Here is a 27980-nt window from a genome sequence, read left to right on the forward strand (position 1 = left end):
GTCAAACACATTTTTGCCATGAGGGCAGTTCATTTCCTACCAGGCTTGGCTGGGCTGGTTTATGTAAAGCCAAGGGGAGCTCTGCTGCTGGGCAGGCAGCGGTGTTTGCCTCGCGTGTTGTCCAGAGGAAAACTGGGAAATGTGGGCCAGGCGTGGATTACTAACACAGGAACATATGGTTTCCTGGCTGATCTGTGAAGCTTGGGTGTGTTTGGGAAAACAGATGGATTCACGGGCTTTGTGAACTGGTCACTGACTTTTCACCCAATGGAAAAGAGAACAGATTGCTTGTTACCTCTACGGCACTGCCCAAAGTTTGCTTTATGATTAACAGGGATTTCAGCCATTTCAAAGGTTTCCTTTAGGCTTGAATCAGAATCTTAATTTCCTGTGAGAAGGGATTAAAGGATCATTAATTTTACACCCAATAAAACTCTCATTTCAGCTGTGTCATTTTGATTATTTGCACGAAATGTGAACAGAAATGAATTAGTTCAAAATTCAAATTACTTTCTATTTTCCGGACTTGCCAACTAACACCAGAAATTATGAACATCACACCTACCTTGTTGGAAGGAATTCTTTTACTGCTCATCTTTGTGTGTGTGTGTGTGTGTGTGTGTGTGTGTGTTAAGGACACATACTTTCACGCGCATTCTTGTTGAGTATTTTGTTTCAAGCACAGTTTCCAAAGGAAAATGTTCTCTTAAAATTACTAGATGGCTTTAGTAGGAAAGACAGAAAGGCAAAGAAGTACCTATCGGTGCTGAGGGGAGAGAATAAGATGTGCCTGTGAAAACTGAACCATGGTAAATAAAGAAAACCTGGTTACTGCAGGTGCTCAAGAGCCTTTTGGGCAGAAGCCAAGATGCTCACCTTTTGTACAGGCAAATTGCCAACGTGCAGAGCCGATGACCTGGCAGGGCTGAGGTTGCACTTTCTTAGAGAAGACACTGTAAAATTTGCTGTGAAACTGAAACTTTTTGTAAAAAACAATATTTCTATCATTATGGTGGAAAGAGGAAGCAGGAGTTTGGTCCTGGCTCAGTAAGGACAGAATCTTCCACACATACCAGTGAGTCAAATCTCTTGTTCCTCCCTGAGCCAGGGTTGGAACTGGCCCCAGAGGACTGGATATTCGCAGAGGTGTCCCTAGCCCAGGTTGGGTGTTGGTAAGATGGGTAAGGCTGTTGGTAAGTTGCTAAGTTTACACTGCTCAGAAAACACATTTTGGATGAAAAAGCTTTAGTTCCCAGGACTATCAAGGCACATGGTTTCCTGAAATGTATATTAAGGTTATTAAATTTAGATGCTGAATGAGCTTTTAGATCTATCTTTATTCTGGATGTTCTGCTAGAACACCAAAATTGTCTATTATCCTTTCCAACAGAAATTCAATAAAGGTTATTAGATTGGGTAGTTTGATATCTTTATTATTACAGGCAATTTAATTTCCTTCTATGTCCTTTACAGAATCCAATAAATCGATTGAGGCTTGTTTTCCCAAAAAGCACTTAGCCTTTGTTTGAAAACATCAGGAGACAGATAATCATCCATGCCTTGCTCATGATGTAAAACACCCACTTCATGTCTGGTTTTGAACTTGCCGTCATTCTGCTTTCAGCCATTTGCTCTGCCTGTGTCTTCCTCAGTGCATCAGGGAGTTTTGGGAGACTTATTATTTTTCCCCTGTGAAAGTATTTATGCCTTGCAGTGTCATGTCTCAATCTCTTTCCTGTTTAGCTACCCATTCTGGTCTCTTAATTACTTACAGCAGGAAATATGGGGGGTTTGCCTATCCTTGAAACTTCCTTGCACATTTTCTGTGCGTTGTCTAATTTTTAAAAGTATCTTTTGAAATGTGGGCATACTGATGGTTGCAATCTCATAATAGTGTCACCTGTGACACTCCTAGAGGTAAATTGATGTCTCTATTCTCACTTGCTAATCAGTTTTCACTCATTAGGCAGGCTTGTGGAGCCCTGATTGCTACAGTATTTTGAGGCACTTGGATAACACACCTGCTCTTGGTCTCAGTCCTCTTCAGGATGGGGGTTGCCCGGGTCAAGTTTTAGAGATGACCTTTTGAGCTTGTTTTTAGATGGAAATTTTTTGTTTGGAAATGTTATAATGGCTTGTATCATGATATATACACCGCCTTTAACGAATTATCCAGATCACACAACCTGCTTATTGCTTCTCCTTACTGCTTAGCATCAACCTTTGATTATCTGCACCTTTTAGAAGTGCTGATTTTATATTAATTTCTACCTGAGGTTTTATTTTCCCTCTTCTACTTCGCTGATTTTCTACTTTGTTGCTTCTCTAGTACAAGTATTTGTGTCTTCATAGTGTAATTTGCTTCAAGTTATTGATCCAGCTGAAAAGCTACCTAAACTGTTTCTGGGGTTTGGGGGAAAGTATTAATGAGATTATTGTGAAACTGGATCCATTTTCTGGTTGAATTTGTAAACAGCTTTGCTGCCAAATGTGGAGCCATCCCCTCACCAGAAGCACTGCAGTAGCTACCCTGTGGCTATGACTTTTAAGATCCCTACAGCAATTCCTGATTCATTACTTGTGTGTTCTATTGATATAGAAAAGTGATTACTTTTTAATGAGCACGTCTTGTGCTATTGATTCAAGTGCCTTAGGACTTCTAGGTGTATTGAAGCTGTGGTTGACTTTATCAAACAGATTTGTAATCTCATTAGCAAAGTAACATCTATTTTGCATAAACCATGCTAAGTAGCTTATTTATATTCTGATTTTCTATCTCTTTGAACAATATTTGCATTCTTCATGGCTTGCATTAAGTTTTCTTACCTATAACTTGGCCAGATCATCTGAGTGTTGGCATGAAAATAATGGGTTTCTAGGCTTCTCAGTATTATGATTAAGATTTATGAAAAATTAGCTGGAGTGGAAAAAATGCCAAAACCTTCTTGGCCAATTTCCAGGCCTCTTTTAGGCTTCTTGATTTTCAAAGTTCAGCACAGATTATGTAAATCTCAGCTTTGTAGTTAATCACACCCTACAGGTGAATAGTACAGTAATTTCATGAATACAAGCCGCACCATTTTGACTAAGATTTTGCTCCCACACCAGAAATGCGGCTTACACTCAGGAGTGGGTAATATGTGAATAATTTTCTGACATTTACAACCTCAGAAGTGCCAGCCAGGGTGCCAAGCTGAGCACCTGCCAGTAAAACCCAGGGTTTCGCGATTGTTACAAATTGGTTACTGTGTTGCACGGCAGGTGGGGCCAGCTCAGGGCTGGCGGGGCGGGGGGAGGGAGGGAGGCAGGGGAGTTCCCTACTTCAGGCGAGGGAGAGGCAGGGGGCTCTGTGCTGACATCCCCACAGCCCGTGGGGTAAGCGGGGGGCTCCAGCCCCCACCTGCCGCGGCAGGAGCAGGCAGGCTCCGCCCCTGCCTGCCACCGCGGGGCAGCACCGGGCTGGGGCGAGCGAGCCCAGAGGCGGTGGCCAGCCCCGAGTGGCCCTGCTGAGCAGCCCCACCGAGCTGGGCCACCTGGCCCCGTCAGCAGCCCCGAGCGGGCTGAGCCTGCACAGCCTTAGCTGAGCCAGTAAACCCCGCCCTGCCGCAATTCTGTTACTATTTGGCAACTTTGTTGCATGTGGGTCCTCCCTGCGAACGACAGAGCGGCTTATACCCAGGTGCAGCTTATTTATGGACAAAGAACAAAATGTTTGCCAACACCCAGAGATGCGGCTTATAGAACGTGTATTCATGAAATTACTGCAATTTACCTGTGCCCAAACATCTGGCAGTGGTACAAATGGGTGAGCCTTTTCTTTGAGTACAAACAAAAACATTAATTGAGAGTAATGCATTCTATACATTATTACTTAAGCCACCCTGCTATGAGCTGCTGGCAACATCTCTCTTGCTTTTGGTACAATTTGGAAAGAATAAAAAATCTGATTGTTCCTAATCCTCTGACCATGACATTTTCCATAGAGTCCATTTTTTATATTCGTGGCTTATCATGCTTGTCCTTGACTTGAAATATGACTCGGCAGAGAGCCATAATTCTTTTGGAATTTGTGTTTCTGTTGAATAGAAATTTTAAGGTGTGTTGGATATTGTAAGTTACTAAATATTTACTCTTTCCATTGAACAATTTTGCTAAAATTTTTGGAAAGGGGTTGATTTCTATTACCTGCTTTAGTGAGTGTGTGAGAGTGTGTGTACAGATTCTTGTTTGAGTTGCCCACTGTCCACCTGTATCCAATGAGACTGGTTTCCAATGACTCTCTGTAACCAGCTGCTCTTCACCAGTTCCAGCACAGTGACTATTTCACCTGTACCTGGCATAACCTAGTCCTGCAACATCCCTCCTGACAGCTGAATCCGTTTCTCTTAGAAGCTCATGGATTTTTAGAAGCCATATGAGGAATGGTCTCTGCATGAGACTTCAAGCAGTGTAATAAATGGAAGGGTATCTTTATCATTTAATTAAACACTGCAAAACAAACCCAATCTCTTTTTTGTCTCAGCTCTCAGACTGTTCATGGCTGCTTGTCAGTGTGCTTTTCTCTATGATCAGTAAAGACAAAATCAATGTAACCTTTAGGCAGTGTAGATCAGTGAGTGAATGAGGAAAAATGGTGCTGCTCTGATATGATGGAAAGAGAGAGCCAGGTTGACCTGGGAATGGTTGTACAGTTGTAACATGGAGCTGTCTTTTTGTCTAACCCATAGCCCCAGCTGTGATGGCAGTTTGCTGTATCACTGTTTGCTCACTGCCAGCTCGCTTTTCACACAGCAACAAAGCAAACAGCTGTGCTTCTAGAAACTAGGAGGGGCTCACTTTCATTTGGTATCCTAATGTGTAGCTGATCCTGAAACCACTATGTAAAGGTCCAGAGAAGTGATCACAGCAGTTATAAAATCTAAGCTGACTTTTTTTAGCTGGCTTGATTTCAAATATGTTATGCTGTTTGTTATGTTTCAATTGAATTATGCCATTTGTTGCCTCTTGGTTACCTAATACCTGCTCATATGACTTTACGGCATGTCTGCTGTCCTAGTGTTGCCATCCTACCATACCTCAGGGAGTTTTGAGTCACCATGTAGCTGTAGAGTAATGCACTGTTTCTTTTTCCACTTCCCCATAGTAAAATACAATGGAGAACAGACTACAGTGGCAAGATTTACAGCTGTGCCCAACCAGCTCAAGAGGCTGAACTGGAAATGCCCCAGATTCTGCTTCTTGGATAGCCTGACCCCAGCCCCAGCTGATTTTTGGGGTTGTCCTGTGCAGGGCTAGGAGCTCAGGATATTCTGTGATTCCATGATCCGGCAGGGGGCTGGGACAGCTCCAGTATGGATAGTGAGGGAGAATGCTCAGCACCACAGAGAGGTTTTAAACCCTGTGAACGAGCTAGGGGGATGCAGTAGCATTTCATTTGGTGGCTAAATGTGCACAGATGTGTAGCTGTATTGAATTTGAAGCACGGCTCTGCAAAGTAAAAAAGTGCCATCTTCCAGATCAGAGTGATTTCTGGGGTATGTTGGCTTATTTGTGCCTACTTGTGTGCCCCAAGTGACTTGAGCCACAGCACTTTAGCTGCTTTGCAGGACACCTGAGGATTTTGTAGTCTCTCTGTATGTCCTTATTAGACATACTTAAGAAACAGCCCAAGTTTCATTGAGTAGATAAAGCTGTAGAGAGTTCAAGATCCACATTAAAACTGGCTCACTGTTGCCAGTAAGCCAAGTTGTTATAAGTTACTCACTACAGATTTGGCAGACATTTTATGTGGGTTTTCCCTGCAAGATTCCCTCATAGGAAACAGAGCTGTGACCACCTCCTGTTGCACATGCTCCCTCTATGGAGAAAGAATCCTCCCCATGCTGCTGGTTGAATAGGGGCAGTCAAAAACTTACAGGGCTAAGGCTTAATGTAACCCTGGGTGGAAATAACTGGCAGTGAAATGAACAGTACAGCAAGCTCGTCAGCAATGCTGGAGAAGTGAGTGTGTGTGCAAAGCTGCCTCTCCTGTCACAGCATCTGGAAGGAAATGAAATCTCTGTGTGAGACAAATTTTCGGCTGCTGCCAGCAAAAGCTATGGTTAGTTTAACGCGTTTTGTCAGCTATCTAGTACTCAATTAATGTGACATGAAATAAAATGGCATGAGCTCATATCATTCTCTGTTATGGATTTCTGGTGAGTGCTAATTAATTTGTCATTCCACTTTCCACACTGTACATTTACACAGTAATGAGTTGTAGCCATCTGCTGGCATGAAATGATCTTTTTTTTTCTCCTCTCCCCAGAAAGGAGATAGACAGACCACCTTTCATGTTTTTCCATATACTCTAACATATCCGGAAGACCTTATGCTTAACACTGACATTGGCAACAACAAATGCTAATTTACACATGCAACCATGTAAAACTGAGGAAAGAGTTTTGGACCCTACCTTGTTTGATGGTTTAAAATAGTTATTGTGGATATTCTGTCTTGGGGAGTTTCATGTAGTATTTTAAGAGAGCAACAAATGTGTTTTTTCCCTGAATGAGGAATGCATTCTAAAGTCTTTTAATTATAAGAATGATAAGGCAAAGATAGTCCATCCTCATCAGAAAATTGCTCCATAGGCAGCAGCTTCTCTAGCATGAATGTTAAACCATGTAGAGCCATGGAAGTAGAATAAAGGAGCTTCAAACTGGTAAAATAAAAACAAGGGGAAATAATTGAGGCAATAATTTCTGTTTGAAAAAGGAATGGCTGCTCTGAGCATCTGCTGCCCCATTATATTGAGAATTCTGATAGACCCTGAAAGACTTGACTGATATGATGGCAAATACATCTGTAAGAGGGGGCAAGACTCTTAAGCTGATTTTTACAGGTACCTCAAGACATTGATTGTATAGTTGATCCTGAAGTGAGAGAAAATGAAGTCTCTTTTGATTAAAATAGCAATTTTACTAATTTGCACAGGAGTTCCCAATGTCTTAGCCACTTCAGATTTAAATATTTGCTCCCCGTTTTTCTCCACCCAGGAATTCCAGCATGGGAATCTCCCAGTTTATTCCAAAGTGAATAAAATTCCTTATGAAAGGAATTAATTTAGCTTCCCTGCAGTGACCTTGCCAGGGGTTGCCCTTGTAGAGATGTCTGATCCTTATTCCTATTTGATTCCTTGAAAAAATAGAAACCACAAATGTCAAGAAAACCAAATAAAGCATATGGGCAGGAAGAGCTGTGGCTATGTTTAATGTATTAAACACACTGAGGACTTTACCTCACAGTGTGCTATCAAGCAAACTTTAGTTTGTATGGACTGAAAAGTGTATGAACACAGAGTAGTACAGTAATTTCATGATTACAAGCCGCACTGACTATAAGCCGCATCTCCGGGTGTTGGCAAACATTTCATTCTTTGTCCATACACAAGCTGCACGCAATTATAAGCCGCTCTGTCGTTTGCAGCGAGGACCCGCGTGCAACAAAGTTACCAAATAGTAACAGAATCGCGGCAGGGCGGGGTTTACTGGCTCGGCTCGGGCAGTGAGGGTTTGGGGCTGCTGACAGGACCAGGTGGCCCAGCTTGGTGCTGCTGCTCGGCGGGGCTGCTCGGGGCCAGCCGCTGCTGCCGCTGGGCTCGCTCGCCCCGGCCCGGCGCTGCGGTGGCAGGGGGGCACGGAGCCCGCTGGCACCCATGGTGGTGGTGGGAGGCGGGGATGGAGCCCGCTGGCACCCACTGCCACCCACGGACGGGAGCCCCCCGCCTCCCCCGGACTGCACTGCCTGAAGGAGGGAGTTCCCCCACCTCCCCCCGGCCCTGTGCTGCCGGCATGGAGCCTGGCTCCACCCGCTGCAAAACAGAGTAACCAATTTGTAACAATAACGCAATCCCAGGTTTTACTGGCAGGTACTTGACTCGGCACCTCGGTTTGCACTTCCGGGGTTGGAAATGTCAGAAAATTATTCACATATTAGCCGCTCCTGAGTGTAAACAGCATTTCCGGGGTGGGAGCAAAATTTTAGTCAAAATGGTGCAGCTTGTATTCGTGAAACTACTGTACTCTGGCTGCTCAGTGGGTATGTGCCCCCAAGCAGATTTTTTACCTGCCCTGTCAACATGTGGTGGCTAATCACTTTTCTGGTGAGCTTGTGCCTGCCTGGGTAGTAATCAGGGAGAAGCTGTGAACTCATAGCCTGCTCTGCCTGGTGACATGTTTTTGTGTTATGTGCAGATCTGAAGACTATGATTTATCAGTCTTGAATATCTGGGTAGTTTTACTGTTTACAAAAACAGAAACAACATGGCATCTGCAGAGTTGCAATCATCTGTAATTATTTTTGCAGCATGCTTCTTCTTTAGTAAGTTGAAGGCTGGAGAGAAATTAGTGAAAATGCACTTTTAAAAAGTTTTTTGATTAATTTTCTTTTCCCGTCACCCACACACTGTTTCTTCCATTCATGCTGTTTTTATCTTGGTGGCATTATCTGTTTTCACTTATAGTTAGTTGTATGACAGCGACCTGCTGATTTTTCAATGGCTTCCAACAGCACTTATTATCTAGCACTCTTCTTCAATCAGTGGATTGCAGAAGTACAGTGCACTCAGGGACACTCAGATAATGGGTTACAATCAAACAACGTTACAGAGATGTGTTCTCCTGTCTTTCTGTAGTGCTTATTTGTGCATTTGGCAAAGTCATGGTACTGACATTTGAAGCTCTAATAGGGCTTTCTATCTAAGGGTCCTCAAGCATTGTGCAAAGCACTGATAGATTCACTCCCTTAAATGTGCTGGGACTTCAGCACCTCCTGGGAATGCTGGAACTCACAATTCTAATTTTACAGCAACAGAAGTCACAAATTTTTCAAATCTTCACAACTTTTTAGTGAGAAAGCAACAGCTTTATCTTCTAAGCCTTTCCTGAGGTCCCCCTGATGGAGGATGCAGAGGGCGGCTGATTTCCCTGAGCTGGATGGAAGCAGAGAATAATCTCATTTAATCACTAGCAAAGTAACTTAGTGTATCTTTGGTCATACCCAAAGAACTAAGAAACATCTCTCGTACCAGAAGTCAGTGGGGAGAAGTTGCTGGGAATTTGGGCTCTGAACACAAGGGAGGGTAGGGGCTGTAGGTTACTGGGGCCTGTTTTGCCTGAGTGAAGAAGAACAAAATCAGAAGGCAGCAGGGAAACTAGAGAGATTAATTAGGCATTTTGGTGGCTTAAGCCTGAGAGAAACTGTGTTAATGGCACTGTTGGCTAACGAGAATTTGGAAAAAGCAAAGCAAAGTCCTCTTATTTTTTGATTACTAAAAAGGGTCATGTTTCTCAAAATATATAAACATTTCTATCCCTACATCACTTCTCTAAATAATAATGTACCTTGGAAGTATTCACTACCAGCTGAAGTGTAAAGAGGCAGAAAGAACATCTCCTATAACCTACTTGGTAAAAGAGGATAAGGAACACATGCTGCTCCTGTTAACTCTGCTTGCCGGGTGTAACAAAACAGAATTTAAACCCCAGTAGCCAAAATGACAAGGAAAAAAGCAGGCAAAGTGAAAGCAAATAACTCAATTTACTGCTCTAGCCATTATTTGGAGTTACTGGGAGAAGTAGTACCAAAAATGGGGGTGGGGGGATGTTACTCAGTTCCAGATATTAGCAATAGTCCAGTACAACTTAGAGAAATGTACTTAAATGCCAAGTCTTCTGTCACTGTTGATAGTGATTAACAAAACTCAGTTAGCATCATTGGGCTAAAAAGAGACTTAATTGAAGTAATTTTCTGTACCTTTATACAAGTTCACAGAGTATTGAAAGGCTTTCAGGTTACTAAGAGTAACTTAGAGAAAAAATTTACTCAGATACATTAGGCTTATTTTGAAAACACTCTCAAAAGGTGATACTGAGACCTTATCACTGTCTTCTGGTCTCAGTGAATGTGAAATACTCTTCTCTCTTTATAAATTTACTGATGGTGCTGAAATAAAGACCAAGGACTCTTTCCCCAATTGCATTAACAATTTTATGCAGGTAACTGCTGAAGGGAGACTGAGATGGACATTCAGTTTCTCTAGCAACCGTTTGGAGATCTGCTCTTTTTATTTGCTGAGTTATTTTGTGCTGCCTAAGAATATTTCTTCTTTTAACTCCTTCACAAACACCCCAGATGGTCTTTGTCATTCACTGTCTCTCTGCTATGATCACATAGATAACAATCTCTGGACAGCTGTAATTGTCGCTGTAGGTATTTTCCAGCATTTGAAAGTAATACAAGAAATCAAAGAAATATCACTGGAAAAGTTTTCAGGGAGCTGTCCAACCAATACTCCTGCTCTGAGGCAGGGTCAGGAGCAGCTGTGTCTCTTGAACATGTCAAAATAACCTATCTTTAAACCCCCCTGAGTCCGAGGTTCCAGTAACCTCCAGAGGTGCTGCTTCCCTGGGGCACCATGTAATGAGTGGTGTGCTGAGACTTCCCTGCTGTCTAGCATAAGTGGCCCTCACTGCAAATTAAGTGAATTATTGTTCTATCTTTCAACAGTAGGCTACTACTATCCCTTTTTTTTTGACACACACTGTATCTTTGTCCTCTGGTTTATGCGTCTTTTCATTCCAGTTTTGGAAAAAGCCATTCTCCCCGCCCCCCATTTGCTATTTACAGTAAATTCACGAATACAAGCCGCACTGACTATAAGCCGCATCTCTGGGTGTTGGCAAATATTTCGGTTTTTGTCCATAGATAAGCCGCACACGAATATAAGCCGCTCTGTCGTTCGCAGCGAGGACCCGCGTGCAATTAGTAACAGAACCGCGGGAGGGCGGGGTTTACTGGCTGAGCTAAGGCTGTGCAGGCTCGGCCCGCTAGGGGCCGCTGACGGGGCCAGATGGCCCAGCCCGGCGCTGCCGCTCGGGGCCGGCCGCCGCTGCCACTGGGCTCGGTCACCCGGGGTCGGCGCTGCCCCGCGGTGGTAGGCAGGGACGGAGCTTCCCCCGCTCCTACGGCAGCGGCGGCGGGCGGGGACGGAGCTTTCCCGCGCCCGTGGCGCCGGCGGCGGGCGCGGACAAAGCACCCCGCCTCCTCCCCGAGCCGCGGCAATGGCGGCACGCACTTCCCGCCCCCCCCCCCGGGCCGCGGCAATGGCGGCGCGGCCCCCCCGAGCCGCGGCAATGGCGGCGCCCCCCCCCGTCAGCTCCCCGGGCCGCGGCAATGGCGGCACCCCCCCCCCCGTCGGCTCCCGGGGCCACGGCAATGGCGGCGCCCCCCGCCCGTCGGCTCCCCGGGCCGTGGCAATGGCGGCGCCCCTCGCCCCCCCCCCCCCCCACCTCTCCTCCCCGGGCCGCGGCAATGGCGGCGCCCCCCCCCCCCTCCTCCCCTGGGCTGCAGCAGAGGAGGAAAGAGAGCTCTCCCGCCTCTCTCCCCGCCCCCCGTGCTGCCTGCAGGGAGCAAGGGCAACATGGTAACACTGTAACAATTGCGAAATGCCAGCTTTTACTGGCTGGTGCTTGGCTCGGCACTCTGGCTGGCACGTCTGGGGTTGTAAATGTCAGAAAATTATTAATATATTAGCCGCACCCGACTATTAGCCGCACTTCCGGGTTTCCACCAAAATTTTTGTCAAATTGCTGCGGCTTGTATTCGTGAAATTACTGTACTTCCCTACCTTATTTTTGAAAGCTTTATAATTGTGTCTGTTCTTCTTTGAATTATGCCCAACTTTTTGAAAATAACCCACTCAAACTCCAGCTGTAGGTGTCAAGCATTCTCCAGACTGTAATGCTGTAATGCTTTTCTCTGTCTGGCAATGTTTTTTTCCTCATGTAGGACTTACCCAGGCCAAAATTGTTCATTTAGGATATACTTTCAGTATATCCTTTTTCTGCAACTTTGTCTCTTCACTTTCAGATTTTGTGTCACAAAAAACACCAGGACTGGAGCATATCTTGGCTATTTTCCATGTTTAGTTTTAATTGTGGCAAAGTACAAAGGGCTTTGAATTTTATAATTTTCAGACTATTGCTCCAATTGTTCACATTCATTGTAAATCCTAATTTCATCATCTTAGCATGACCTATGTGCTAACTCATCACCCAAGTCATTGAAAAAGATATGAAACAGATTTGTCTTGGGACAGACTGTGTGACCTTACTTGAATGACCCTCTCATTTAAAGCAGATAGTCTAACATATAAATGTGCATTTACCTTATAGGCTTTATTTCCAGGTCTTTTCTGAGAACAGAAATGGGACTGTATCAAAGGTGTGCTAACATCAAGACGTACTGCATCAGTAGTTTCTTTCCCTACATGAGACTAGTCATCTTTTCAGAGGAAAAGATGAAAAGGTTTCTTACAGCGTGTACCTGACAAATGCAGTGTTGTTGAGGAAGGACCTGCTTTCGGGGTTGGAAACTCTGCAGTGACATCAGTCAAAATTGTAGAACATCAGCTCCCTTGATAAAAAGATACTGGGTTTTTTTCTTCACTCATATCTTTATACAGATGCAGTTTTGGCGTGCTCCTTCCATTTAATTTCTTGTCAAACACATATGCTAGCTGAACTACAACCATTTTGTGAATAAGTTAGCTAGCCTGTTGACATTAACGGGGATTTTCTATTGCCATAATTGGCGAGAGGCCCAACTGGCTACAGCTGAAAGCAGTTTCCATGCCAGCACAAACAATAATTGAGCTCAGCAAATATTACATCCTGGCAGCTGCAGCTGAACCCTGTAGCTCAACTCTGGTTTAGCCTATATGGATTCAGTTAATAGTTATTTTATCTTCAGTAACTAAGATGGTTTTAAAGCTATTTTGTTCTTAATATTAAGCTGTATAAATTATATAAATGAGCTGAAAATGTGTATTTTTATATCAGAGATATTCTAACAATAAAAGCAAGTAATCCAAGAATTAAAGTAACTTTACATACTTTCCTTGTTCTCCATTAGCCCATGAGATAGCATTGGCTGCCCAGTTCTCATGGCAAGATGCAACATTAAAGCCCAGGTAGCTTTTAAATAATTTCTCCATATGTTTCCTTTCTCATGTATTTTCCATTCACCTTTTTGTGGTTGTTGTTTGAGGGATGCTTTGTTTTTGTTTCTCTTCCCTTCTGCTGTCTTCTCATCCTCCTGTTTTTCAGTTAAATGGTTTGGCTGTAGTCTGTTCCTAGTCTGGCACAGTGGCAGGAAAGGAAGCACCAGGAGCTAGAGGAATGGCTCAGCAGGCAGTAAGGTTGCAGTGTTTATCCTACACCCAGTGGAGGGTGGAAGAGCCCAAATGCTCTTGTGCATGTTGGGGTGGGGGCTACTCTCAAGAAGCTGGTGATTGCTTGATGCAACTTCTTCTGCCCCCCTCTGGTGCAGGAGCTGGCTTTTGGCTTCCCAGGAGCTTTTGGGGCTTTTCATCATTCATGGATGTAGGTGCCACCTGGTCAGGGTCTGTGTTGCAAGGGGGTGTGAAGAGACTGGAATTTTCTGATACAGGTCATTAACACTGAAAGTTAATTGCCTGTCTATTCGAGCTCACTTTGAGGTGAAGTATAGAGTCTGCAGTGTGTTTGTGTGCTTTGGAGGGCAGCAATGTCTATTTTCAAGACAGACCTAAGGGGTGAACCTCGGGTAACTTGTGGAATTTTCTAGATAAGGCTGAATTCTAGAACAAGCCTATGTTTCTACCAAAGAGCACACTGCTGCTTGGAGTACCTCTTGTTTCTCCTTTCCCAATGGGTTGTATTACTGTTATGTCTTCCTGCATAATATTTACCCTTTGTTTGCAGTCACAATTGTTGGGAGGGACATTGGCCTTCCAACAATACATTTGATGGTATGGGATGCTCTCAAATTAAGTGTTAGTATTTGCAAGAACATAGTGTGCTCTAGTTTCTAGGCCTCCAGCTATCCCCCATGGGTCCCTTTATTCATGCCTTCATCAGAAAACTGGAAGGTTTTTTTAGTAATACACTAGGAATTAAAAACAAACAAACAAAAAGGAATCTGAAAGTGTAATAATAGAATTATATGGTGTAGCTTGCAAAGTTCAGTGAATTTGAAACTTGGAATGGAAATGTGCCTTCCCCCTGCAAATAAAAAAATAATTGATTAGGTATTTCCATATAGACAGATGATCACCTTCTCCTAAAAGCCAAGCATGAGACAGTTGTGAGCTGAAACATGGCCATGGTATCCAACATCCTGTAAAACTGTGAGTATTAATGTAATAATATTTTATTGTTTAATTTTCTTTATTGGGTTGTTTTCTATGTGTGGAGTGATCCCCTTCTCAATTCTTATTTTCATCTCTTGAAATAATTGCTGTGGGAAATTGAGTGTTTTAATTTTGCTCTTCAGTATTGTAAAGAAAAATGTTCTTACCCAAAAATAGTGGAGCTTTGCTTTTTAAAAACTTCATAGGCAGGTCATACTGCTTTTTTGCACCAACGCTGATAACACAGCTCACAGTGCTAGTTAAAAAAATTCTACTGCATTGCATTAATCTCCTGCCCATCATGGGCTATATATACATAGTTCTGGAAGCTTTAAATAGAGCTAAATAGAAAAGCAGCCTTGGGGACTGTATAAGTCAAGTATAGGGCAAGAGGAAAGAACCCCAAAGGCCACAGCAGCCAATGTAATAATCAGCAAACTTAGCAGATACCATGGCTTGTGGTAGTTGTCCTAGCAAGGAAAGTTTTAAGAAATAGTCTGAAGGCAGTCATTGAGGCAATTTTAAGTTGCTACCTTCTGGTCACCTCCCACACATAGAAGGGTAGTAATTTGAAACTCAGTGAGTATGTGATACAAACTGGCAGTGTGAGCATCTCAGTCTCTTGGTGTCGTTCAGAAAAATAGGTCAGTCAGAAGGGTCAGAATATGGGAAGTCTTGGAAGAGAAAGAAGTAGTCAAGACTGGATGCTCTGTAGCATTACAGAAGCTGCAGCATGGATGGATTGCAAGGTGAGATTCCAAAGAGATGGTGTAGAAAAGTGGACTTTGCAGGTGTGCTCTGCATGGACACTAGCAGGTGGGGAAGAGGGCATGGCTGTGCCTCTCTGAGCCAGGGAGGAGGAAGCTGCAGAAACAGGCAGGGAAGTGAAAGCCTCTCACTACAGTCCTGGACACACTTATAAATGCCTAGTTAGATTTTCAAGGCTTGAAGTGCGGACTTCAGCTGTCTTGGTAATCTTTTATGGATTAAACCACTGTCTCCAGAGAGACAATTAAGGTCAAGATGAGCTCACAGTGTTGAATTCACACTTTACTGTTAAATCATAAACAAGTTGAAACTTCATAGTGGGATATTTTGGACTTTACTCTTAAGCAATTCACAAATAAAATATTTCTTGAAAATGTAAATTATGCACCATAGCTACATTCATCTGCAAAGCAAATGGCAAAGTTTATGCTAGCTTTCTGTGTTACAGACTTTGTTTCCCCCAGAAGATACAAATTTTCCAGAATGAAGTTCTAGTGACAACGTGATTTTGGGGCTCCCCTAGAGTGAGGAATTAATTTCGCATTGGACTTGCCCCATAAAAGTTCACCAACTGCTGTGCTGTAGGGCAGCATGTATGGTAGGAAGGAAAAGAGCTCTCCCTCTATCTGACCATTGAAGCTACCCAATCTCTGGAAAAAAATTCTTTGGGAATTAAAACCCAAGAATTAAAGAAAATTTGATATTAAGTACAATTTCTGATTAAATTCCTGTTTCCATGCTTTTATTTGGGTAATTTTGTCAGCTCCCACATAATGTGTATATTCCTGTCAGCCACCAGCAGAGATTTTCTTTGCCATGCAAAGAAGTTGGTGGTAAATTATAGAACTCTGACAATGTGCTTTTTTCCTTTATCCCAGTGGCATCAACCTGCTTTGCTACCTCTAAAGTCAAAATGCACCACAGTTAATACAGAATTTCATATTCATACATACAGGTCATTAAAAAACTCTGCTTTTCCATTTTTTAAATATTACACTCTACTTAAGTCTTGGCTTTAAAATAAACACCTGTCTGAAAATCTGCATTGACCCAATATTTCCAGTGATGCATTTTTGAATGGACACATATCCTGTCTCAGATTATTGACCTGGATAAAGTATAAAACAAGTGCTAGAAGCTGAAAATTAGGACTTTACTTCATGTTATCCCTATGCCAAAATCTTGAATATATGTATTGAGACAGCAACTACTCCCATTGTTGTCACATTTGTTTTAAAGGACATAATATCAGTCTGTCTTCTAATGAATATTGGAACATATGTCAAATCAAGAGAAAGCTTGATGTTAAGCTCAATTTAGCTTCAACCACTAGTTACTTTGCATTGGCTTCCAAAGCACTTAAAATGTTTGGAACAGGAACAAAAAAATATCAGTAAAACTTGGTAGGAATTCAATGAGAGAGGGAAATTCAGCACACGTCTCTTCTAATTGATGCTCTCACAGGTCAGGCATTCAAACATATCTTTGGACTTTTCTAAATTTCTGGCAACCACCCCTTTGAGATATGAGTTTGCATATATAAAATGGTCAGATGAAATAAAAAGGCACTACACAATCCAGTACCACTTTCCTGAGCATATCTTCCTTTGTAAAGGAAAAACTCCCAAGGATTTCTTTCTAATTAAATATATAATTCTAAAGTCTCCACTTATTAAGTATGGTTTGTCACTTAAAAAAACCCCCAACATTTTGTAAACAAACTTGTGAAGGAAATTAAGGAACTCCCCGAGGAAGGGAATGGTTTTGCAATTTTCCACACTGTTAATTAATTATGGTTTTAATATCACAACAATGTCTTGTGGAGGGTCCAGCACAGTTGGGGAATTCACCCTAAGAAGCAGTTAACAGCTGTCCCATTCCAGCTGCATGAAGGACAGATAGCAGACACCAATATTTGAAGGAAAAGGAAGTACTGCTATCTCCTTTTAAATGCAATGGACTTGGGGGAGGGAGGCTAAATGGCTGGGCAAAGGTCAGGTGGGTGGAACTTTAGTTAGTCAGAAATAGAAGCATGATGGCTGAACCATCGAGTACCAAGGCCGTCCCTGCTCTCTTATAACCCTGATTGCTGCTAAGGTGCTTGTTTGGTACATGAAAATCCTCAGAAAGGTTGGTTCAGATAAGCATTCATTCCTCTGAGGGCTTATCTCAGCCTAACTCAAACTCTCTGACTCCTGAGCCTGTAAAGTGGATGTCTTACAAGAACTTTTTAAAAAAATATTTCTGTATTTTAAAATCCAGTTCAAATCAAACTGGAGAGCAAACTAACGGGAATGAAAATTAAAGATAATGTGAAGTGAATAAACTAAATTTCAAATCTCAGTATGATTTGATCTGTCAGATTTTGGTGAAAGTCACTGTGGTTTCATTTTTTTACTTCCTGCCTTGCACCTGTCCCTCTTTGGTGAGGTCCCTACTGGGTGAAAGGTTCTTTCACCCAATAAACTCTCAGTGTCAGGCCAGCATGCACTAGGGATTGGATCCTACTGCAGGATGCAGCAACCAGAGACTGTGATTTGCTGAACCTGTTTTGTGCTGTCCCATCACAAAACAAAAGCTCATGTTCTGCTCATTGCTGGGTTTAAACCTAATTTTCCTACCTTGTCTCAAAATACCCTAACCCCTCTTCTTAGGCATCAGAAATGCCATAAGAAGCCCTGGAACATAGTTTTAAGGCAGACTGCTATTCTGGAGGGGCAAGACACAGGCACTTATGGGAGAGATGCATAGATGAGTTGGTGTGTTTGAGTGCAGCATCTGCTGAAAGAGGCCATCCAATATGAGCCATTTATTTACCATGGCTGTTGTTCATTTTCAGCTGAACTGCTCCTGGCAGAACTTCCCTAAGGGATGTATCATGACTGCAACTGCATTCCTTCTCTCCCAGCCAAACTACAGGAAGAACTGGATATCACTCTCTGATTTTTGGGTAACATTAGCTCAGTTATCCAGTTCTTATAGATCCCTTTCTCCTCAACCACTCATTACCATTTGCACCATACTTAGTGATGGCTAGTGGAAGGCTGGGAGTTTTCCTGGGTGGGGATGGGACTCTGAGGTAGTTTTTTGTCTGCAAATATTTCTTAGGGGAAGTGTCTTGGTCGGGTATGGTTTCTGTATGTGCAGAACAAGAATATTCCTCTACAAAGCCTTTGGGGATATTGAATTGAGATGTGCTCTAATGATTGCTTTTTCTTTACTATCCTTACTGAGCACTGGCCTTAAAAATAACCTTAAAATGCTTCCTTGCCTTTTCTGTACTTTGAATGCCAAGATCTCCTTTGATTATCTCTGAAATATCTTATTAACTTGACAGTTGTATTTTTGGGTACAGAATTATGGGAAATGCTCTTTCTTTGCAGTGAAGTCCCCATGGTTTATTGTAACACAAGTACATTGAAATTTATAAAAGTATAAATTCGTGACATGACACTGTAAAAATACTGTTTGTAGGTTGTGAGAGACTGGACTGTTAATGGTTAATGACTCAAACCAATTGTCTATAGAGGCTCCAGGGTGCTTTGCTGAGACCAGGTTTGCACCCTCGGTGGAGGGGAGGTGAATTTTTGGGTGTGTGGTGGCAATTTGCATAAGGGGCTTTGCAAGCCGGGCTTTGAGATTGGTGAGAGAGGTCCTGCAAGGTCGGATCTTTCTTTCTTTTTCTTTCTTTCTTTCTTTTTCTTTCTCTTTCTTTCTTTCTTTCTTTCTTTCTTTCTTTCTTTCTTTCTTTCTTTCTTTCTTTCTTTCTTTCTTTCTTTCTTTCTCTCTTTCTCTCTTTCTCTCTTTCTCCCTTTCTCTCTACCTTTCTCTCTACCTTTTTCCCTTTCTCTACCCTTATACATTTTCTTAAGGGATATTTTTTGTTTTCATATTTCAATATTGCTATACATATTAATAAGAGAATGGTTGCATACTTGTTTTTCATCGCAACAAAATTGTTCTAAAATCAGTGTTACATATATATGTGTATATATATATATTTTTTTTTTTTTTTTCAGAAAACCTACAAATCATTTAGGGTTGTTTTGCTCTAATCTGCCCCAAGGGATCTATTAACAAGAGCCTGAGTTACCCTCACCTTCTGGTGACTGTTTAAAGGGAAATACAACACTCTTTGGCAATGATGTAACTGCTGCAGAACCTTTCTCCGCTCTGTCTCCTTTCCATTTTTTACATGTAAAGAAAAACCTAGAATTTTTGTGCTTAAATAATATTCTTTGCTTCAGGCGGATGTTAGCCATTACACTATTAGCATATCTCATTCTTCTGATGTATCTCCTGAAGAGCAAGCAAGGTTATTCACAGACAAAATAGCAGTCAAGGACTAGAATTTGTCTTAAAAAGAGATTTATTTTGCTTAATAAGTTGCTGCCAGACAGATGCTTCCTGAATCAATGGATAATCCCTTTGATTTTTTTCATGACTGCAGTGAAAACTGAAGCTCATCAGCCCTTAAAAAATCATAGACCCACAGAGATCTGCTCTACAAAAAAGTCTGCAACCAGCATATGAGCTTCCTGAGGGGAGCTCTGCCCACAGCTCCGTGTTAACCTAATCCAAGAAAGAAGCTCCTTCCTCTGGCCTCTGACCCAACAGTTGTCAGATGACACAGAAAGTGGTCTTTGAAATCACGTCTTGGCACAAACTATGAATCACCTCTTATATGAACTATGAAACTATTTTTATTGCTGTTGAGGAGTTTATTATGTCTTTATCAACAGCAATAATTGCTTGTTAAATGTTGCTACAGCTTCTATTTAAGTTTATTGGGATTTACATCAGGAATAGAAAGGTAGGCTAGCAAAAATGCAGCATAATTATGTAAAAGGAAATTCCAGCTTAACAAATAATTGAAATATTATCATGGAGCAAGGTTCCTTAACAAGTTACAATCTGGGAATGCAGCACAAAATTTCCTATATAGATCATAGTAGTGAAGTATGTTTGTGTTATTCTCTGAACATGTTTTGGGTATCTATCAAAATTCAAAGTGGTCTTGAATGTTCTTACGTATCCTCCTAAATGTACTGAGAAATACAGCGCTGAATCAAGAAGGGTTTTTTTGTGCAGGAAATATGACTACCAGTTGTGAATTCCACCTTACTCACTGTTGCCCAAGACCTTGAATGTTTAGTGTAGCCCTCTTTGTGTCCATTCCCACCCAGTCTGGATCTTAATGTGACAGTGTACAGGAAAACGTGGTATAGGGTCTGGGAGATCAGCCCTTGAGAGCAGCCAAAGGAAATACTTTCAGCTTGAGAAGGAAGTGCCAGGGAACTGGATGCAAAGAGAGCTCTGCTCCTCCATGCCCATGCCTGACCCTGTTCTGAATTCCTGACTCTTATGACAAAGTTTTCCTCTCACCCTGTCCTAACTTCATACTTGATCATCTCACAGGGAGACAATGCTTTCCAGGCTCTTTCCAGGCTCAAGCTGAAAACTGAAAGCAACAGTCGGCATATCCAACATATCCAACATGGTTCTGTGTAAGTGAACCCTTGCCTCTTCAATGGCAGTGGCAGTCCTGGGGATTCCCACGAGTCCCCTTCCTTGGCTCAATTGCCTGGGGGAAAAGCTGCTCTTAATTTACCCATTTGTTTCGCTTTAGTTCACCCAACAGCTCTCAGGAGCTCTCAGACAGCCATGCTCTACGTGTGAGGATAGGAGATCTTGATGTATTTACTGCCCAAAAAATGGGGTGGCTCATTTCTGCAGTCTCTTTGGTCTCTTGGTGAACCAGAGATGCTGCATGGCACAAGGTGTGTGGGGGCAATATGGGAGCAATAACTCTGTTCTCTTTCAGAAACTCTTGGTCAAAAGGATCAGACCTCAAGAGAAGTCCAGTTGACCTCACAAATCCATCAGGATTAGTGAAGAGATGAGTCTCACACTGTGGTCTGAAAACTGAGGAAGGGGAATTTATTCTGCTGCTGTCACTTCTAAGTGCCAAAAATAGCAATGGATGCACGAACTGGTGAGAATAACATTTTCCACAGAGAATGTAAGACTCTGTCCCTAAAAAACCTGCTGTGTATTTCTATTGTGTTTCTGCTCTGACTTGCCAAGTTCTGCCGTGTGTTAGAGTGTGTGCTATGTCTTCCAGGCATTCTGTTGGGCATGGTGACTTCAAGGGAATATGTGATTTGTCATTGTTAAGGAGTGTAGAAAATACTAAGGGGATTAAAGGCTGTTACAATTTCCTTGCAATTATCACATTGCAAATTTTCTTTTAGTACTTCTGGGCAAACAGGTCATAATGTCTAAATAAATTTAGAAAGCTGTAGTAATTGCTTTTATGCTTTAAATAAATTCTCCAAGCAACATTGACATCTTAGTTTTGAGTTGATTTGGGAAATTTACCATGTGATATGTAACCAAATGAAGTCCTGGAGTAATGCAAAACCTGTTCTTGGATCCAGAGAATGATATAGTGCCAATATCTGGAAGGGAGCTTTCCCACAGAGGACCTCTCTGGCTGTATTCTTTATTACAAAAACTATTGAGAAGCAGACATGTGTCTGTAGTCTTGTGTGTTGATTCAACAAGGAGGACAAAATGCATGTTTGAATGTACATTCCCTAATGATGGTCCCTAACTTTGGGTCAAAGCTCAGTCCTGTGAAGGGGCAGAGAATCTCCTGTTGCCCATAAAAAGTCTAAGAGCCCCTTGCCCAGCCCCCTTAACTTATCCTTATGGGAACAATTCCAGGTAGAGTCACAGCACAACTCAGTCTCAAACTGTTTTTCTTCTTTCCAAGACTCATTTTCAAGATATCGAAGCGCAACCACAGCAACTCAACGAACCTGAGATATCAATCTCCTAAATAAGTTTTGAAAAATAAATTATTAAATTAGCATAAATCTCAGAGCTAAAAAAAAAAGCTACTCTGGGATTAAATACACATAGCTGTTTAGTCTGTTTGTAAGCCAGTTTTCTCTGTGGTATCTGGCAGTCAGAGCATAAAAGGCATTCTTGAAATTAATTTTTTTCCTAGGACTCTCATACACAAAAGCATCTGGATACTTGGAACTTTTAAAAAAAGAGAAAACAAACATAACTCAGACATTGCAGTTCTTATTAAAAGACAAATGCTTTCCAGGGATGTATTTCTGGTCAATATAATCTTGAAAAAATCTTCAGAATACAATAGATCAGGAGAACGAACACAGCTTATCTGGCACAACAACTCCCTGTAATCTGCCCTTGCTTGAAGCAAGAGCAACAGTTTAAGCCACTGATTCCAACTAGTTTTCTTGGAAGACAGAGTTCAATTTACATTTATGACTGCCTGAAGCTATTTTGAGGATTCCAAATAAAAGTACAGTTCGCCTTCAAAGCTGTTTCAGAAATGACACAGAAAATGTTAAGCATACTTGTGGCTTGCATTTGTGTCGTTTGTTATTATCAAACTTACATTGCCTCTGGTTTTGAAATCTCAGGGGAACGTTTACTCTGCAAAGTATGCCTCAAAATGTAAATGCATTTTCTGAAATGCGTTTTGTTATTGTTTCTAAAATACTTTTGGTTTTTTTTCTATTTCTCCTTTGCAGAAACAAAAAGCCTACAGAAAATAAACACATTCATTGCCCTTACAGTGGCAGTTGAGGAAAGCAAGAAACCAGCCAATCAAGAAACCTTTTTCTGACTTTGGAGTTGAAGTAGTTGTCATAGTAGCTTTTGAGAAATTACAAATTTTGGAGGTCTTTAAGAGAGATGGATGGGTTTGAAATAAACTGTAAAACCATGTCAGGTCCCAGACTGAAATAGGGCCAGCTAAAGGGACTGGGTGTGTGGGCCAGATCAGCAACAGCACACCAGCACTGCACCCCCTCTTCAGGAGCACCCTGAGCACCAGTGGCCTGGACCTCCAAAGCCAGCAGCCCCTGGCTAGTCCTTGCCAGGCTAGCATGGTACCATCCTGAGAAGTACCTGGAGAATCCAGCCAGGGAGACAGGAGACTGAGAGGGTCTGAGACTGGGAGCTTTGCCTTGCTGTAGTGCTTAAGTGAAAATACCTGCTGAATGCTAAGAAGACAGCAATATATATTGCTGATATAATGTACTTGAAGGCAATGAATTCTTAGGAGATCTAGGAGGCGTTGGCCAGTGCTTTGCATTGGGATTGCCAGGGCTTCCCTGTGTTGTGACAGTTCCTAAAAGGCCAAAAAGTTTTCAAGCTTTAACAAGAGATTGTGACAACCATGTCTTGGAACAGCTATGAATGTGTGCCCTCATGTATTCTCACTTCCAGTCAGGAGTGAAAAAGATAGAGAGAACATCAGTGTCTGACCTTCCCCCATTCTCCAGCAGTTTCAGTGTATATTTGATTTAACTGTAAGTGGCCATTAACTCAGAGGAGTTAAAGGGGATGAAATTTGGACTTTCCTTATTTTTTAAGGTACAAAGATAAGAAAAATCCTAATTAGCAATATCTCTTGTTTGAGATTTTTTTTAGCCAGGGAAAATGCTCTTGTATGGATCAAGAAAGGCATTGAATTCTCTGTAATCTCATGAGATACTAGTTTGCAATTCATAGGCTATTGTACAGCTCTCTGTATATCATAGAAACACAGTTAAGACATCTGTGTCCTCAGTGATTTATTCACAGTTTTCTCACTTGAGCTGAATCAGCTGTCCATGACACTGAACTGGGAAGTGGATTGCTGAGATCATCTTAGTTTTAAAAAAAACCACAAAACAAACAAACCAACAAATAAGTCAAAACTGTGTTTTATGTTGTTTTTCTGTGTGGTGGAGATGGAACAAATAGGGTTTGGCTTTGACAGCAAGGACTAGAGAGAAGGCAGGAAGTTTCACAGGCGAAGCAAAGGTATGTAAAACTACCTGAATTTGGATCTTCCATTGGCCCTTAAAGGGAGGCACTGGGGTGGAGGGGCAGGGAAGCATGCAGCACAACATAGTACCACAGTGCTGACTGCCTTTTTAAACTCACCTAAGCTCACTATCTTGTCCATAAGGGATATCAAACTCAGAAGTTTCAAATCTACTTTAATCACTAAATATGTCTAGTTATACCACTCTGTGGTGTTTCCAAGGCACTGGGCTAGGAGAACATTTGCTTTTCATGTTAATTTATCAGAGATATTTGAAAGTTTGCGGTAGCTTTTGGAAAAGCAGAAGTCAAAGGAATGAACTTTTCCTGCCAGCTGTATCAGTTATAAGCTGCTGAAATGTAAGGAGGTGAACATTTCAGGGCAGCTCATTATCAGTGCAGAAATTCTGATAGACTAGGCAAGGAGACACAGCAGTTTGAAAGCCATCTCATACTTTCTCTTGAATGATAACAGCCCCTCTGAAACTGAAATTTCTGGAAACGCTTTGCTTCCACTCCTGCCTCCTTCTCCATCAGCCTCCCCAAACCACTACCAAGGATTAAAAGTGATCTCCTTGTCATGCTGACAAAATAAATGAACATGACCCACTATTTTCCATAATAACTATTTGACATTAAAGCAGTTGGCAATTAAAGTAATCCTCGCTCCCTGGTGACACATGCAGTGTGACAAAACAGAAGTAACATGGCAGCAGCAGAACCTGTCCCCTTTATTTACTCACTTCCTTAGTGCCTTGTCCTGTCAAGTGACTGATCATCTTTTGAATTACCAAAGAGCAACTGAGTTGCATTAAAATGAATATTTGTGGTGAAAATGTTAACTTGAAAGCATCTGCTGTGATAGCACATAAAATAAAATCAATATACTTTCAGATTTCATCACGTCCTTGAATTTGCTGTGGTTTTCCAGTAAACAAAGGCTGCAGCTCAGCCACTGGACTGAGACTGGGAAGCTCTAACCTGGACAGCTCAGAGACCCAATATGTCGCATGGCATTGGCACAGAGTGGGTTGCACTGAAGCCACCTGCACTCAATGTTACCTCAGCAGCTTTGGACTCTTAAGAAGAGAAGGCAGTTAAAAGTGGAACAAAAAGTTGGTTTAAAATATCTGGGTCAGGCTGGGTAGGTCTTAGCAGTGCCTTCTTTAGGATAGCCTACTGAAGAACCATAGTGCCGCAGCTCTCTGGAGGGAGGAAGATCTCCCTCCTGTTGGACAGCTCTGCTTGATGTGTGCCAGATTGTTCAGCTTGTTTGCACTCCTTCCAGGCCTTGGAAAACCAGCATCCATCTGTCTTTTTGCATTCATTTTCCAAAACAAGAATGACATCTGTATCCTTTATGCCATTTTCACTGTTCCAGTAGCATAAATGTACATTGCAGTTAAGAAATGCAATATGAAACCCTCTATATCCTGAATAAATGCTGTGTGAATCAGGACAAAAGAATAATTTGAGACAAAAGATAAAAAGACGCTTTATTGATGAGCAGAATCTTAGGTCAAAGTAGCGGCTTAAAAAGAGGCTTTGAAAGATGGGAATTGATCACACACAGCATGGTCAGCAGTGTCCTTCCTGCAGAGTGCTGGATGAAGAAGTGAGTCCAAGAAAGTACAAAGTCTAAGGACTCAGAAAGGAGCTGTGATGATAACAGAAGTGAGGATGGAGTTACACTGATTCTTTACAATGGATACAAAGAAAGGTTTGACCTTCAGAAAAAAACACCCAAGTAGCCATCAAATGAAGGAGGGGGAAACAAAGTTGAGTTTAACTTTAGCATAGTTTAGATGGGAGATGGAACTGAACAGGAACAATGATTTGCATGTCATTGATGCTCCACGAGATGATGTGCCAGACAGGGCAAAAGTCTGTAAATGTAAACCTTCATCTCATCTGCTCTGCCACAGTGCTTTTGTATAATTCTGGAAAGACTCTCGTTCTCCACATGCTTCTGCCTTCTCCCTGTCTCCTGTGACAAAGGTAATAAATTCCTGAGAGTAGGAATGAAAGATGTGGATACATGCTTCAAAGCTTCTGAAGAACTCAGACACAGTAATATATTCTCCACTTCTAAAATTCCTGTACTCATTTCTAAATGAGCTAATTGGAGTTAAGGCATCACTCATGTAAGCTGAGTGCAAAATAGGTGCTCACTCTAGATGTGCAGCTCCATAAAGACAAGAAGCTTAATTTCAAAGGCTAAGCTATGACCAGCTGATAATTACACCTGGGGAAAGAGCAGCTACTATTGTTAAAGATTCTGTTCTGTTGCTATGGAAACCTCTATGGTATGAAGAGTCTTATATGTGAATGGTATAGATGAAGAAATGCAGAAAAACATTTTGTTATGCAAGATCAAGAACACATGGTCTTTCTTTTTGTGCTTGTGGAAAACAGGAAATACATTTTCAGTGATGCATGAAATTATATTAAATATTTTGTTACTGGAACATTTGGTCTCAAGTGCTACCTCTTCTGAGTTCTGAGAGAAGATAATGCCATCTTCACTTGACTGCAGGCAATATCCCTTAATTTTCTCTCAGGGACCCTTGAAAGACCTTTAAAATACAAAATATTCACTCCCTCTGCTCAGTGTTTATAAATTATTTAAATGACCTGAGGAAAAATGCATTTTAAGCCACCTCTGTGCTGTCAGGTGCCAGGACAGGAGCTCAACCAGAGAAAAATGCACACAAGAGAGTTTGTATTTCCCAAGTGATTTTTAAAACTGCCTAAAATGGTCCCAGGGCAATTTCAAGTTCTGGGTCCATATGCTGATGAACATGCTGATGATGACCATGGTGGGAAGACAGCTAAGCAAGCACCACTAACCAAAATGTTTTAACTCCTCCAGTTATTGCCCTACTTAAAACCCTGCATGAGGGGTGAGGCAATCTGACATTTCTCCCCAATTTCAGCCCTCATCCACACATGAAACCAACTCCAGATTATACATGCTCAGACCAAACCCTCCTAAGCTCAGATCTTCAAGGAGAAATCTGTGGTAGTGAAATGTCCAGGCTGTAATTCAGCTAGAAATCATGCAACTTCCCAAGTAGACAACCTGACTATTTTCCTTTACAGAGATTTTCATTATGCTTTGCATTAGATCTGCAGTGATTTCTAGCCTTCTGCCCCTAGGTGACCTGCAGCAGAGCTCAGACTGTGCTTCAGTCCATCTTTCCAGATGTCAGTGTGTCTGAGCCATTGCAGGAGGCAAGTGCTTTCTCACAGTCGTTAACATCTGAGTTAAAATTTCCACCACAATATCAGCTGGGCTGTAAAATCAAACTGTGTATGCTTCAGCCATGAAATGGGTTAGCTGAAATCACCTAAGTTTTTTTCTGTCAAGAGGTGAATTATACTCACAATATGTCACTTTTGACTAAGCCTCAAGTCTTAAAGCAAACATTGCACGAAGAGATATTCAACACTTTCCTCCCAAGAAAAGAAATCAAAATTGTTGATGTATTGATTCTATCTTTAAACCATGTCTCTCTTGATGTACTTCAGACTATGTTTACCTAGAGAGCAAAGAAAAATGTTGAGATGACAATCTAGAAAATTTTCTTGGATTTTCATGTGATCTCTGCTTTTAAGAAGTCCAAATATAGTTGGTCTGTACTAAACTTCCGAACAAAACCAGATTACTGGATACCAAGATATCAAGAGATGGTAGCTGTGGTTGTCGGTGTGGTGGTTAACTTTGTGGGTTTTTCCAGGAAGCTTTCAAAGTGGTCAGGTCTGAAACTCAGAGGCATCTCAGAGTGAAGAGAGGGACCAGATAATGAGGGTTTGATAAAGCAGGGAAGTGTGCTTAGCTCTAGCTATCCATCTTCTGGCCTGGTTGTTGCAGGGGACGACTGCTGTTCATATAGGGAATACTGTATCAGGCACTGCTAATGCTCAAAGTGTGCTTGAGACCTTTTAAGACACAACCCTGGTGATAATCAGATTATCTGCATGCTTAGCAATGAGATCAAACAAAGGTTCTTGGCTGAATTCCAATTTTTGCTGAGATCAGGGCAAATTACTCAAAACATGACTTGCAGGCATGAATGTAGTTCTCCCTTCTCTGCTCTCAAATATCCAAGCAGCTGTTTCTCACATATCTTTTTCTTTTTCAACG

The 27980-nt window shown here is 41.9% G+C and overlaps 1 long non-coding RNA gene across 2 annotated transcripts; it reads left to right on the forward strand.

Moving 5' to 3' along the window:
* Positions 1-12964: 12964 nt before the first annotated feature.
* LOC116994802 lies at positions 12965-27202 on the forward strand. Of its 2 annotated transcripts, XR_004417576.1 has the most exons (4): positions 12965-13012; positions 14125-14209; positions 20805-20975; positions 22552-27202. It is a non-coding gene; the product is annotated as an uncharacterized LOC116994802 (long non-coding RNA). The 2 variants fall into 2 exon arrangements; XR_004417575.1 differs by lacking the exons at positions 12965-13012; positions 14125-14209 and adding an exon at positions 19919-20487.
* The last annotated feature ends 778 nt before the right edge of the window (positions 27203-27980 follow it).

The sequence above is a fragment of the Catharus ustulatus genome, chromosome 3 (genome assembly GCF_009819885.2).
Source record: "Catharus ustulatus isolate bCatUst1 chromosome 3, bCatUst1.pri.v2, whole genome shotgun sequence".
In the NCBI taxonomy this organism is placed as follows: domain Eukaryota; kingdom Metazoa; phylum Chordata; class Aves; order Passeriformes; family Turdidae; genus Catharus; species Catharus ustulatus.